Source organism: Phyllobates terribilis, unplaced genomic scaffold (genome assembly GCF_046119375.1).
Source record: "Phyllobates terribilis strain yellow unplaced genomic scaffold, ASM4611937v1 Scaffold_5__5_contigs__length_657084704, whole genome shotgun sequence".
Taxonomy (NCBI): Eukaryota; Metazoa; Chordata; class Amphibia; order Anura; family Dendrobatidae; genus Phyllobates; species Phyllobates terribilis.
The window spans coordinates 38,515,008-38,528,153 of record NW_027362765.1 but is presented as its reverse complement, the minus strand read 5'-3'; the positions used below and the strand labels follow the sequence as shown (position 1 = coordinate 38,528,153).

General features: G+C 50.6%; 1 long non-coding RNA gene across 1 annotated transcript; it reads left to right on the top strand.

The window, feature by feature from the left end:
- The first annotated feature begins 12,638 nt into the window (after positions 1 to 12,638).
- LOC141270709 (uncharacterized) lies at positions 12,639 to 13,146 on the top strand. Its single transcript, XR_012321732.1, has 3 exons — positions 12,639 to 12,768; positions 12,847 to 12,940; positions 13,017 to 13,146. It is a non-coding gene; the product is annotated as an uncharacterized lncRNA (long non-coding RNA).

Sequence of the window (13,146 nt, the reverse complement as noted above, 5' to 3'; positions counted from 1 at the left end):
ACATCTTCCGGGACCTTCTCTACTCCTGCGTAGTGGTGTACCTGGACGACATCTTGGTCTTCTCTCCGGATCTCCAGACTCACCGGAGGGACGTTCGTCAGGTCCTGCTCAGGCTCAGGCAGAATCACCTCTTCGCTAAATACGAGAAGTGCCTCTTTGAGCAGACCTCGCTTCCGTTTTTGGGCTACATTATTTCTCAGACCAGCCTACGAATGGATCCAGAGAAACTGTCTGCCATCAAGAAATGGCCCCGACCGGAGGGGTTGAAGGCCATTCAGCGGTTCCTGGGCTTCGCCAACTACTACCGCCTCTTCATACCACACTTCTCTTCCCGGACTGCCCCAATTTCCGCGCTCACCCGTAAGGGTACTAATCCCAAAGAGTGGCCGCCCGAAGCAGAAGAAGCCTTTCTTTCCTTAAAACAGGCCTTCTCTTCCGCCCCGGTGCTGCATCGCCCGGACGGCAACAAGCAGTTCTTCCTGGAAGTGGACGCCTCCTCCTCTGGAGCTGGAGCGGTACTTACTCAAAAATCTTCTTCCGGGAGGATGGTAACTTGCGGCTTCTTCTCTAAACTCTTCTCCTCCTCTGAGCGCAATTATTCCATAGGAGATCGAGAGTTATTGGCCATCAAACTGGCATTGGAGGAGTGGCGTTACCTGCTTGAGGGGGCTCTTCACCCGGTAATAATTTACACTGACCACAAGAACTTGGCTTACCTCCAGCATGCCCAGAGACTTAACCCGCGCCAAGCCCGGTGGTCCTTGTTTTTTGCTCGTTTTGATTTTGTCCTTCATTTTCGCCCGGCTGACAAAAACGTCAAGGCGGACGCCTTGTCTCGATCCTTTCTGGTATCTGATCTCGAGGAAGATCCGAAACACATCATCGATCCCGCCAGAGTAATGCAGGTGGCTCCCGTGAGTCTAAATCGTCTCCCTCCCGGAAAGACGTTCGTATCAGTACCTGATCGGGAGAAGATCCTTCACTGGGGTCACTCGTCTAAACTGGCTGGCCACGCTGGTCAGAAGAAGACCCTCCAGCTTATTTCCCGGCACTACTGGTGGCCTACCCTGCACAAGGATGTAATAGACTTTGTTTCTGCCTGTGTGTCCTGCGCCCGCAACAAGGTTCCGAGACATCTGCCAGCCGGTCGCCTCCTTCCGCTCCCAGTACCTGCTGCCCCCTGGAAGCATATTGCAATGGACTTCATAACTGACCTCCCACTCTCTGCCGGTTGTACGGTCATTTGGGTGGTCGCTGACCGCTTCTCCAAGATGGCTCATTTCGTTCCCCTGCCAGGCCTCCCGTCTGCACCCGAGCTACCTAGAGACTTTATTCGTCACATCTTCCGTCTTCATGGCCTGCCCCTCCACATCGTGTCAGATCGTGGGGTACAGTTCACCTCACGCTTCTGGAGAGCCACTTGTAAACTACTAGACGTCACCCTGGACTTCTCTTCCGCTTACCACCCACAGTCCAATGGTCAAGTGGAGCGGATCAATCAGAACCTGACCAGTTACCTCCGGCACTTCGTTAATGCCCACCATTCTGACTGGGTGGATCTCCTACCATGGGCCGAGTTCTCTTACAATAATCACGAGAGCGAATCCTCCTCCAAATCCCCGTTTTTTGTAGTCTTTGGTCAGCATCCTCGGATTCCTTTTCCTGTCTCCACCTCGGTGGACAACCCGGCTGCGGAATCTCTCGTTAGCAAATTTTCCTCCATTTGGGAGAGTACCCGATCCGCACTCCTTCAGTCGTCCGAGCGGATGAAAAGACACGCTGACAAAAAACGCCTGGATCCTCCTCAATTTCGTCCAGGAGATAAGGTCTGGCTCTCATCTAAATATGTTCGACTCAAGATACCCTCTTACAAGTTAGGGCCTCGGTACATCGGACCTCTGGAGGTCACCAGTCAGATCAACCCGGTGGCCTATAAATTGAAACTCCCGGCCAACTTACGGATCCCTAACTCCTTCCATGTATCTCTCCTCAAACCTGTGGTACTTAACTCTTTTTCCAAGTCTACAGGTACGCCTCCTGCTCCGGTTTCTGCTGAGGACGAGTTTGAGGTAGAGAACATTCTTGCCACCAAAAGGGTAAGAGGAAAGACCTTTTTTCTGGTAGATTGGAAGGGGTTTGGTCCTGAGGAGAGAACGTGGGAGCCCCGGGAGAACATCCATGCCCCTCTCATCCTAGCTAAATTTCTGTCTGGCCTAAAAAAGGGGGGGCCTAAAGGGGGGGGTACTGTAGTGCCGGCGTCCCTGCCCTCTGCTAGGCAGGGACACTGCTCCCCTCACCGCTCTGCCCCGTGCCCGGCGTCCCTCTCCCGCTCTGCTGTCAGCGCGCGCTCCTTCCCGGCGTCCTCCTCCCGCTCTGCTCTCAGCGCGCGCTCCTTCCCGGCCCCTGTGCTTAGGGCGCGCGCGCGCGCGCGCGCTCCCCTCCTCTTAAAGGGGCCGTGCGCGCCGTCCTAAGGAGTCCCCGGCCAATGGCCGGAGGACTTCATCATATATAAGGCACCTCCTCCAAAATGGAGGTGCCCGAGCAATGTTGTTTGCACCTGTGTCTCACCTGTGCTTCAGCCCTCAGGTCCCGTTGCCAGTTACCTGCCAGTTACCTGTCAGATTCCTGCCTGATTACTTGCTACCTGTCTGCTAGTCTGAGGTCCGACGGTCTGCCTTACTACTCTTGTCAGTCTGTCTAAGGACCAGCCTGCCCGCTCACCTGGGAGCGCACCTCAGCTACCTGCCTGCTTGCCAGAGGTCCGACGGTCTGCCTTACAACTCCGGTCAGTCTGTCTATGGACCAGCTTGCCCGCTCACCTGGGAGCGCTTCTCCGTTACCTGCCTGCTTGCCAGCCCGGAGGCTCCGCTGTCACGTGCTGTGACCACCAGCTACTCCAGACTCTTGCCTGCTCACCTGGGAGCGCTTCTCCGCTACCTGCCTGCTTGCCTGCCCGGAGGCTCCGCTGTCACGTGCTGTGACCACCAGCTACTCCAGACTCTTGCCTGCTCACCTGGGAGCGCTTCTCCGCTACCTGCCTGCTTGCCTGCCCGGAGGCTCCGCTGTCACGTGCTGCGACCACCAGCTACTCCAGACTCTTGCCCGCTCACCTGGGAGCGCTTCTCCGCTACCTGCCTGCTTGCCTGCCCGGAGGCTCCGCTGTCACGTGCTGTGACCACCAGCTATTCCTGAGACTCTTGCCCGCTCACCTGGGAGCGCTTCTCCGTTACCTGCCTGCTTGCCTACCTGGAGGCTCCGCCGTCACGTGCTGTGACCACCTGCTATTCCAGAGACTCTCGCTTGCTCACCTGGGAGCACACATTCTCCATCTGCCTTGCTAGCCTACCTGGAGGTTCAGCCATCACAGGTCGTACCTACCCTTTATCCAGAGACTGCCCCGATCACTTGCCGTGTCCTCCTGCCCGTACACCCAGAGACTGTCCTGGTCACCTCCTGTGACTACCTGCCTGGTCGCCACCCGCTCCCTTACAAGGACCGCCCCCTTGTATTGTAGCCCAGAGGTTCCGCCTCCCAGACCCGTTACAGGGGCCTGCATCTTTATCTCCTGTCATCTGCGCTTTGGCAGGTGGGTGGCTGCTACATGCACTCCCAGATATTTGCTTAACAGTGCCACTCGCTCTTTCTCCGTGGCCCGCTCTATCCCCATCCACATAATGGGACTAGTGACTGGGAGAACAATGACTTAAGGCCTCTGAGACACTAAGGAGAGTAATGGAATGATTGCTTTACCGGATTATAAATCTTGTGTCTGGCCTTATGTATGCATAAGATCCAGCCTGCACGGCTTCTTCTGCTTACTGTCACTGAATGGAAATGACGCGCCCCCTGGGCCGTGTGTGTAGGGGAATACCCGGAGCCGGGTCTCTGCGTAATGCTGGGGGTTGTAGTCTCCTTGGCGGCGACCCTTTCCTGTGGCTCAGGTTGGTCAAACCTGTGGCGGATCTATTTCTTTAGTTTTTGTAACGCTTAAATGTCCGACTACGCCACCCGTGGATTGCGGTCACTGAGAACAGCCGCTGCGGGGCAGACCATTGAGGCTGATGTTGTGTGCGCAGCAGGGGGTAGTATAACTCCCCACGGGAGGAGTATAGTCTCAGGGCAGTGAGTGCAGATGGTGGGGGTGATGGTGCGCGGGAGCAACAGTAATGACTCGGAGTCCAGTGATGCAGTCCAGGGTCTTTACTCACAGTTTTACACTCCAAGCCACTTCTGCAGGTAATGGCTGCCCACGTCGTGCTGTGCTCACCAGGTGAGGGGCTCGGCCAACTCCTAGGTACCTTTGGAATGCTTTTCAGGACCCCCTTCGTGTGTCCTTTCTCTGGCCTGTCGTACCCCACAATTGACCACGTTTCTATCCAGCTGCCTCGAGCCTTGGTGGGCAAACGTATGTTCCGTTTCCCTTGGTCCTATATGGTGCCTTCCTAACGGGTGTAGTGAGGGGCCGTAACACGTGCAATGCCACGGCCTCCGGTTACTAGCTGAGGGTAGTTGCTCTCCTCCACTAGATGAGGGATCCGGTTCCCTTTCTTGGCCTGACCCTCCTACCCTGGTAGCGGCGGGCGTGCGGTGGCGGCTGACCGGTCCGCACCCCTGGGGTCCCTTCACTCCACTCCTGGAGCCTCCTCCGTTCCTCTCGTTTCCTTCCTTCTCCTTCAGGCCCAGACCTTAAGACTTGGCCTGCCTGCGGAGCAGAGCCCATGCTGAGCCTCTGCTCCCTTTCACTTTCTACTCTCTTTCTCTACGCCACCTGACTCTAAGATGGTGCCCACCATATATACTCTCCTATACAGTGCACCCGGGATCTACTCTCCCCACCCACACACTACTGGGTTCCCCCTTTCTAGGTGTTCCCTCCCCCCACTCCAGCCAGGGACAGGGACAGTTGTGCTCACACCCGGGAGCATTGTCGCCCTGTCCCCCGGAAATGTGGTGTAGTGCATGTGGGTGTTAGGGTCCTGAGCCACACTCCATCCTTACCTGGAAGTGAGATATCACACCTCTGGGTGAGATGCAATACCTCTGTAGCGACCGAACCCTCGGGGCGCCACATTCCCCCCCTGGTAAATCACAGCACGTCCGCGGGCTGGAACAGAGCAAAAGACATTTGATTTCAAGACATGCAAAAATATTTTTAAATGCTACCATATGCAAGCAATTCAACATTTTCTTTTTCCCTTTATGGGAGACAACTTTTCCTGCTACTTTCAGCATTATTAAACTTTACTTTTTTAATATGTATGAAATTTTCTTTCAAATATATAACTCTCGGCATATAGATGTATATAAAACATTTCTTCAAGTAGAAAACACAAACTATTCTCAGCAGCACTCTTGCGATGAAGTCTCTTTAGCAGGTCACAGTCCTTGCCGCGACCAGGTGTCCATATCATCCAATAAGGTGCAATTTTCTTAAGTGCAAACTTTCAAACACCTTCAGGTATCTTTTGAGGTAGGTGTGTATAAAACCAATAGAAGGCACTTTAAGAAGTGCAACTATTTACAAAATTTGGCTGCTCCCAGTCCTCAGCCGGATAGAAAAGAGTTGGCTGCTCCCAGTCCTCAGCCGGATAGAAAAGGGTTGGCTGCTCCCAGTCCTCAGCCGGATAGTTCACAGACCCTTTTCGGGTAACTAGAACAAATAAATGAACAACAATCCCAAACCGGGTGAACTTTTCATAATCCTCAAACGGCGTGTCGCAAAACGTTTTTCACCCTGGCGGGTAATTATATACAGTTCCTGCTGTTGTTCTTCAATAGCGGTCTCCCTGCGCCTCATCCTCCTCAGGCTCGTCCAGGTCCTCCGCGTAGCAGGGTTCAGGTAAGCGGTTCTCCTCCACCCTCCGAACGTTGAGAGCGTACCACCCTCGCAGACCTCGGTGTCGGGTGTATGATACCCGATCCCCCAGGAACAGATCCCGTTTCCGGTGACCCGCGGGCAGACAACCCTCTACATCCCTCCTGTCAACATAGAGGTCTGTGTCCGTCGTCGGGTCCCGTATGAACCCCCACCCCTTCTCCTGGTGGAACTTGACCACGATCCCGGTGACTGTGGGACCGCGTGCTGCCTGGGGGTCTCGGCGGGTCCGGGTCTTTTCCTCCGCGCTCTGGGCCTGTAGCTGTTCCTGCTTCTGGCGCCACGCCCGCTTCTCCTTCTCCAGCTGCTCTATTTCCCGGCGGCAGAATTCCTGCCTGCGAGCTGCGTCCGCCCACGTCTCCTACGAGAACCCCATCAGGTCCTCCCCGGTCTGGTCCCACTCTATCTGGACCTCTTCACCCGGGAGCTGGGGGATGGTGACTGGCTGCGGAGCGGGCAGGAGCGAAGAAAGTGGGGCTTTGGCCCCTGCGGACAGGTCCCTCCGGGGGCAAGGGTGAACCCATCTGCGTGGCAGGGGGACCGGCTCTCCATCAGGCCCGGCGAGCTGACTGTATAAGTCGGTCCCTAGGGGTGGTAGTGTTGGGACCGGGGGCGCTCGCTGTTGGAAGGCGCCTGGGGACATCAGGCCTTGTGACCGGGCCTGGAGCGGGCCGCTTCTGGCCGCACCCGGGATCAAGGGGCACGGCGTGGGACGTGGTCCGGCGGCTGCGCTTGGGGCTTTGGGCCTAGGTGCAGGCGGCGGGAGCGGAGGAGGTGCAGCGGCTAAAGGGGCGATCGGCTCCGCAACAGGGTCCAGGGGCAGGTTAGTGGTGTCCTGGCTGGTATCAGGGGCGTCCCCCTTACCTGCTCCCTTTGCAGAGCTGCTCTCAGTCTCCAGTGGTCCTCCTCCGTCCTCAGGGGCAGGCACGCTGTCGGGTGGTTGCAGCACCACTTGCTGCCGGGCCGCGACCCGCCGGCCCATCTCTTTTCTCCACCCCGCGATGGCCTCCCGCTGCGCCTGGACCATTCTCCGGTCCAAATCCCCCAGTCCAGCCCGGAGGAATTCAGGGTCCTCTCTGGGGAGCTGGGCCACCAGCTCTGCGAGGCTGCACGGAGCCGCTTCGGCCTGCAGCAGGCCACTCGTCAGGGCACTGAGACTGGCGCTCCCCGCCATCTCCGGGTGTGGTCTGCCAAGACTGATCCAAACCACACCCTGCCCCTCGGTTTTCTTTCCCTTCCGCCCCTGTTGGGGGTGGTCCCGGGGCAATCTGCTGACAATCACTCTCAGGATCAGCCCCCCCCACGTTGATGGACATCTCTAAAGCCGCACTCATGGCTGTTGGGGGTGGGCTTCGTCTTTGGCGCCATTCTGGGACCTAGCCCAAGATGGGAGGTGGCTTCTTATTGTCTTTCGGCGTGCACATAATGGCGTCCGTTCTTCTTGGGAGGGAGCCACATTCAATACAGTGAAACAGTCTCTAGGCACACAATACCCGATGATAATGGGTTGGTTTCGATCCTGCCGACTACGCCAAAGTTGACGCGCTCCCTGGGCCGTGTGTGTAGGGGAATACCTGGAGCCGGGTCTCTGCGTAATGCTGGGGGTTGTAGTCTCCTTGGCTTCGACCCGGTCCCGTGGCTCAGGGCGGTCAAACCCGTGGCGGATCTATTTCTTTAGTTTTTGTAACGCTTAAATGTCCGACTACGCCACCCGTGGATTGCGGTCACTGAGAACCGCCGCTGCGGGGCAGACCACAGAGGCTGATGTGTGCGCAGCAGGGGGTAGCATAACTCCCCACGGGAGGAGTATAGCCTCAGGGCAGTGAGTGCAGATGGTGGGGGTGATGGTGCGCGGGAGCAACAGTAATGACTCGGAGTCCAGTGATGCAGTCCAGGGTCTTTACTCGGTTTTACACTCCAAGCCACTTCTGCAGGTAATGGCTGCCCACGTCGTGCTGTGCTCACCAGGTGAGGGGCTCGGCCAACTCCCAGGTACCTTTGGAATGCTTTTCAGGACCCCCTTCGTGTGTCCTTTCTCTGGCCTGTTGTACCCCACAATTGACCACGTTTCTGTCCAGCTGCCTTGGGCCTTGGCGGGCAAATGTATGTTCCGTTTCCCTGGGTCCTATATGGTGCCTTCCTAACGGGTGTAGTGAGGGGCCGTAACACGTGCAATGCCACGGCCTCCGGTTACTAGCTGAGGGTAGTTGCTCTCCTCCACTAGATGAGGGATCCGGTTCCCTTTCTTGGCCTGACCCCCCTACTCTGGTAGTGGCGGGCGTGCGGTGGCGGCTGGCCGGTCCGCACCCCTGGGGTCCCTTCACTCCACTCCTGGAGCCTCCTCCGTTTCTCTCCTTTCCTTCCTTCTCCTTCAGGCCCAGGCCTTAAGACTTGGCCTGCCTGCGGAGCAGAGCCCATGCTGAGCCTCTGCTCCCTTTCACTTTCTACTCTCTTTCTCTACGCCACCTGACTCTAAGATGGTGCCCACCATATATACTCTCCTATACAGTGCACCCGGGATCTACTCTCCCCACCCACACACTACTGGGTTCCCCCTTTCTAGGTGTTCCCTCCCCCCACTCCAGCCAGGGACAGGGACAGTTGTGCTCACACCCGGGAGCATTGTCGCCCTGTCCCCCGGAAATGTGGTGTAGTGCATGTGGGTGTTAGGGTCCTGAGCCACACTCCATCCTTACCTGGAAGTGAGATATCACACCTCTGGGTGAGATGCAATACCTCTGTAGCGACCGAACCCTCGGGGCGCTACAGAAACATTGATTCCAGAGGCTGAACAGACGAGCAAGCATATCTCTAATAAAACACAGCAAGCAAATCTCTAATACCACACAGTAATAATATTGACGTAACTGGTGCTCTGTGCTGGAAAAAGTCTGCATCCCTTAGAGCCATGGATTCCGCTCTATGAGCATTGGTCCAATTAGAACAAGGCCAGCTCCTCACATACATCTATGATCCATTCCTTCTTTGTAGGGACATCTCATGGGATCCATATTTTTAAAAGCACTCTCTGTGCTAAGTATGGTAGTTGTTCACCATCATTAGAAACTGATTCCCTTTTCTATACCACAATACACCTATTATTGGGTTGAAGAGGATTTGATTTTAACCCCTTCACAACCTTGAGATTTTCCGTTTTTGCATTTTCGTTTTTTGCTCCCCTTCATCACATAACTTTCTTATTTTTCCGTCAATATGATTCTCCAGGTCATTATGAGTTTTGCAGATACCAAACATGCATAGGTTCTTTTTTTATTTAAGTGGTGACAAAAAAATCCAATATTTTACTGTTGGTATGATGTTTCTTTTCTGAAATGCTGTGTTACTTCTACGCCAGATGTAATGGGACATACACCTTCCAAAAAGTTAAACTTTTTTCTTGTCAGTCTCAGAGTATTCACCCAAAAGTCTAGGCGATTATCAAGATGTTTTATGGCAAAACTGAGATGAGCTTTTATGTTCTTTTTGCTCAGCAATGGTTTTCATCTTGGAACTCTGCCATGCATACCATTTTTGCCCAGTCTCTTTCTTATGGTGGAGTCACGAATACTGACCTTAACTGAGGAAAGTGAAGCTTGCAGTTCTTTGAATGTTGTTGTGGGGTCTTTTGTGACTCCGTGGATGACTCCTCGCTCACTAGGGGTAATTTTGGTCAGCCATCCACTACTGGGAAGGTTCACCTCTGTCCTACAGTTGAAACCAGAAGTTTACATACACTATATAAAAAGACACATGCATGTTTTTCTCAATATTTGACATGAAATCAGAATATTTCCTGTTTAGGTCAATTAGGATTACCATAATTTTTAATATTTGCCAAATGTCAGAATAATGAGAGAGAATGTTTTAAGGCATTTTTATTACTTACTGCAAAGTCAAAAGTTTACATACACTAAGGTTACTATGCCTTTAAACAATTCTGGACTGCCCATATGATGTTGTCATGTGTTTGGAAGCTTGTGATAGGTTTTTTTTGCCAATATCTGAGTTAATTAGAAACACATCTGTGAATGTATTTTAATGCACACCTGAAACACACTGCTTCTTTGTGTAGCATCATGGGAAAGTCTAAAGAAATCAGCCAATATATCAGGAAGAGAATTGTGGACTTGCCCAAGTCTGGCTCATCCTTGGATAAAATTTCAAGATACCTGAAGATGCATCATTCATCTGTACAAATAATAATTATATGCAAGTACAAACAAGATGGGAATGTCCAGCCATCATACCCCTCAGGAAGGAGACGGGTTCTGTGTCCCAGAGATGAACGTGCTTTGGTCCGACATGTGCATATCAACCCAAGGAAAAGACCTTGTGAAGATGATGGTGGAAGCTGGTAAGATTGTGTCAATATCCACAGTGAAACGAGTACTGTATCAACACAACATGGGCTGAAAGGCCACTCTGCCAGGAAGAAGCCATTACTCCAAAAGAAACATTAAAAAGCCAGATTACTGTGTGCAAAAGCACACAGGAACAAAGACCTTAATTTTTGGAGACATGTCCTGTGTTCTGATGAAACTAAAATTGAACTTTTTGGGCATAATGACCATCATTACATTTGGAGGAAAAAGGGAGAGACTTGGAAGCCTAAGAACACCATCCCAACTGTGAAACAAAGGAGTGATAACATCATGTTGTGGGGTTGTTTTACTGCTGGAGGGACTGGTGCACTTCACAAAATAGATGGCATTATGAGAAAAAAAGATTATGTGGCAATACTGAAGCAACATCTCAAGACATCAGGCAGGAAGTTAAAGCTTGGGTGGAAATGGGTCTTCCAAATGGACAATGACCCGAAGCATACTGCCAAAATGGTAACAAAGTGGCTTAAGGATAACAAAGTCAATGTTTTGGGGTGGTAATCACAAAGCCCTGATCTCAATCCTATTTAAAATTTATGTGCAAAACTGAAAAGGCAGGTGCGAGCAAGGCGACCTACAAACCTGGATCAGTTACACCAGTTTTGTCAGGAGGAATGGGCCCAAATTCCAACCAACTATTGTGAGAAGCATGTGGAAGGATATCCCAAACGTTTGACCCAAGTCATTCAGTTTAAGGGCAATGGTACCAAATACTAATGAAATGTATTTAAACTTTTGACTTTGCAGTGAGTAATAAAAATGCCTTAAAACATTCTCTCTCTCATTATTCTGGCATTTGGTAAATATTAAAGATTATGGTAATCCTAATTGACGTAAAACCGGAAAGGTTTATTCTGATTTCATGTCAGATATTGAGAAAATCATGCATATGTGTCTTTTTATATAGTGTAAGTAAATTTCTGGTTTCAACTGCATGTTTTCTCCATTTCTGGATAATGGCTCTCAATGTGGTTCGTTGGAGTCCTAAAGCTTTAGAAATGGATTTATAACCTTTTCCAGACTGGTAGATCTTAATTACTTTGTTTCTCATTTGTTCCTGAATTTCTTTGGATCACAGCATGATGTCTAGCTTTTGAAGATCTTTTCGTCTACTTCACTTGGTCAGGCTGGTCCTATTTAAGTGATTTCTTGATTGAGAACAGGTGTGACAGTAATCAGGCCTGTGTGTAGATAGGGAAATTTACTCAGCTTCCCAAAGATGTGATAAACCATAGTTAATTTATGTTTTAAGGGGGAAAGGTAATCACTTTTTCACACAGGGCCCTGTAGGTTTGGATTTCTTTTTCCCTTAATAATAAAGACCTTCATTTAAAAACTGCATTTTGTGTTTTCTTGTGTTATGTTTGCCAAATATTTAAATTAGTTTTGTGATCTGAAACATATAAGTGTGACAAACATGCAAAAGAATAAGACATCAGAAATGGGGGCAAACACTTTTTCACACCACTGTACATACCACGTGACACACAGGAGGATGGTCATTCTTCTCTTTCTCCACTCAGGGGGTCTGTGTTCAGGAGCTGACACTTGCTCTTGGCCCTGTAGCATTTTGGGCTTACACACACCGAGGCTGACATGTGCTCCTGCTGGATCCGGATCTTGGATTTTCTCACTCATAGATAAGCAGCTGACACATGCTCCTATTCCTGCAACATCTTAGGACATGAAATTGACATGGACAGACGCAAACTTCCATTCAGAATCCAGGGAAAAGAATAGTGAGAACAAACCTCAACTAATCGAACTGACTAAATATGGACAAATGAACTATTTATTTGTAACACCTTCTCATCTTTTGCATTTTGCTACAATAATTCTTTTTGATGGACAATCCCATAAACCCTTACTTTTTTTATAAGAATTATCATGACATTTTCTTTGGAGTATCACATCTGGTAAGAAGTCCTGAATAAAAAAAAATATGCACTGAAAATGTATATTTAACAACGGCAAGCGGCTGTGATACTCGATTCGGGCTCAGAGCTTGAAGGGGGAAGTAATGAGTTCAAAAAGAATCAAGCTTCTACGTTATTGGATGGATCTAGAATTTTCTGATGTGGACTAGTAAGTGTCAGATGTATTGAGCGCAAGATTTACTACAAGTGTCAGGGTATGTGCGCACGGACAGTATTTGAAGCAGAAATTTCCTGTGTGTTTCTTCATCTCCTTGTCAGGAAAAACGCATGCGTTTTTACATGTGTTTTTGATGTGGTTTTTATATGCGTTTTTGATGTGGTTTTTACATGCGTTTTTGATGTGGTTTTTACATGCGTTTTTACACAGAAATGTATGTGGTTGGGAGCTAATAAAGATAGTTGAAAAAAAAATTGATTTTCTGATGTCATTTCCTTGCCCAACCCCTCTTTTTCCATTCTGCTTTTTGCAAGTCACACAATGCCAGATGAAGAGCAGCCCCTGCGTCTCCGCAGGCCGTATATGAACCTGCTATTGATTAGTGTGCTAAATATCCTGCGTATGCACAACGCGCAGGTAATATAAATGTAGGTAGAATGTACATTTCATTTTTTTTTTCCCCGTGGTGTGCACTAATCAATTACTGTTCCATAGGAGCGGACTAGAAGAAGACTGAAAAAACTGTGGGTATAGTGCAGGAAAGATCTGACAAGGGGCACTTCTATGTGCTATATCAAGATTTGAGGAGGTAAATTATTATCATATGGGATGAAAAGTATATTGTCATCAGTGTGTACCTAATGTTTGTTTTTTGTTTTTTTCAGATATCCAGATCAATTTCTGCAATTTCTGACTACTTCATGAGTCCTGAAGGTGTCGTGCACTGGCAATACTCCTGTGTTGGTGGTATGCAGCCTGACCAGCAGAGAAGATCTGATCCCCAATAAAAAAAAA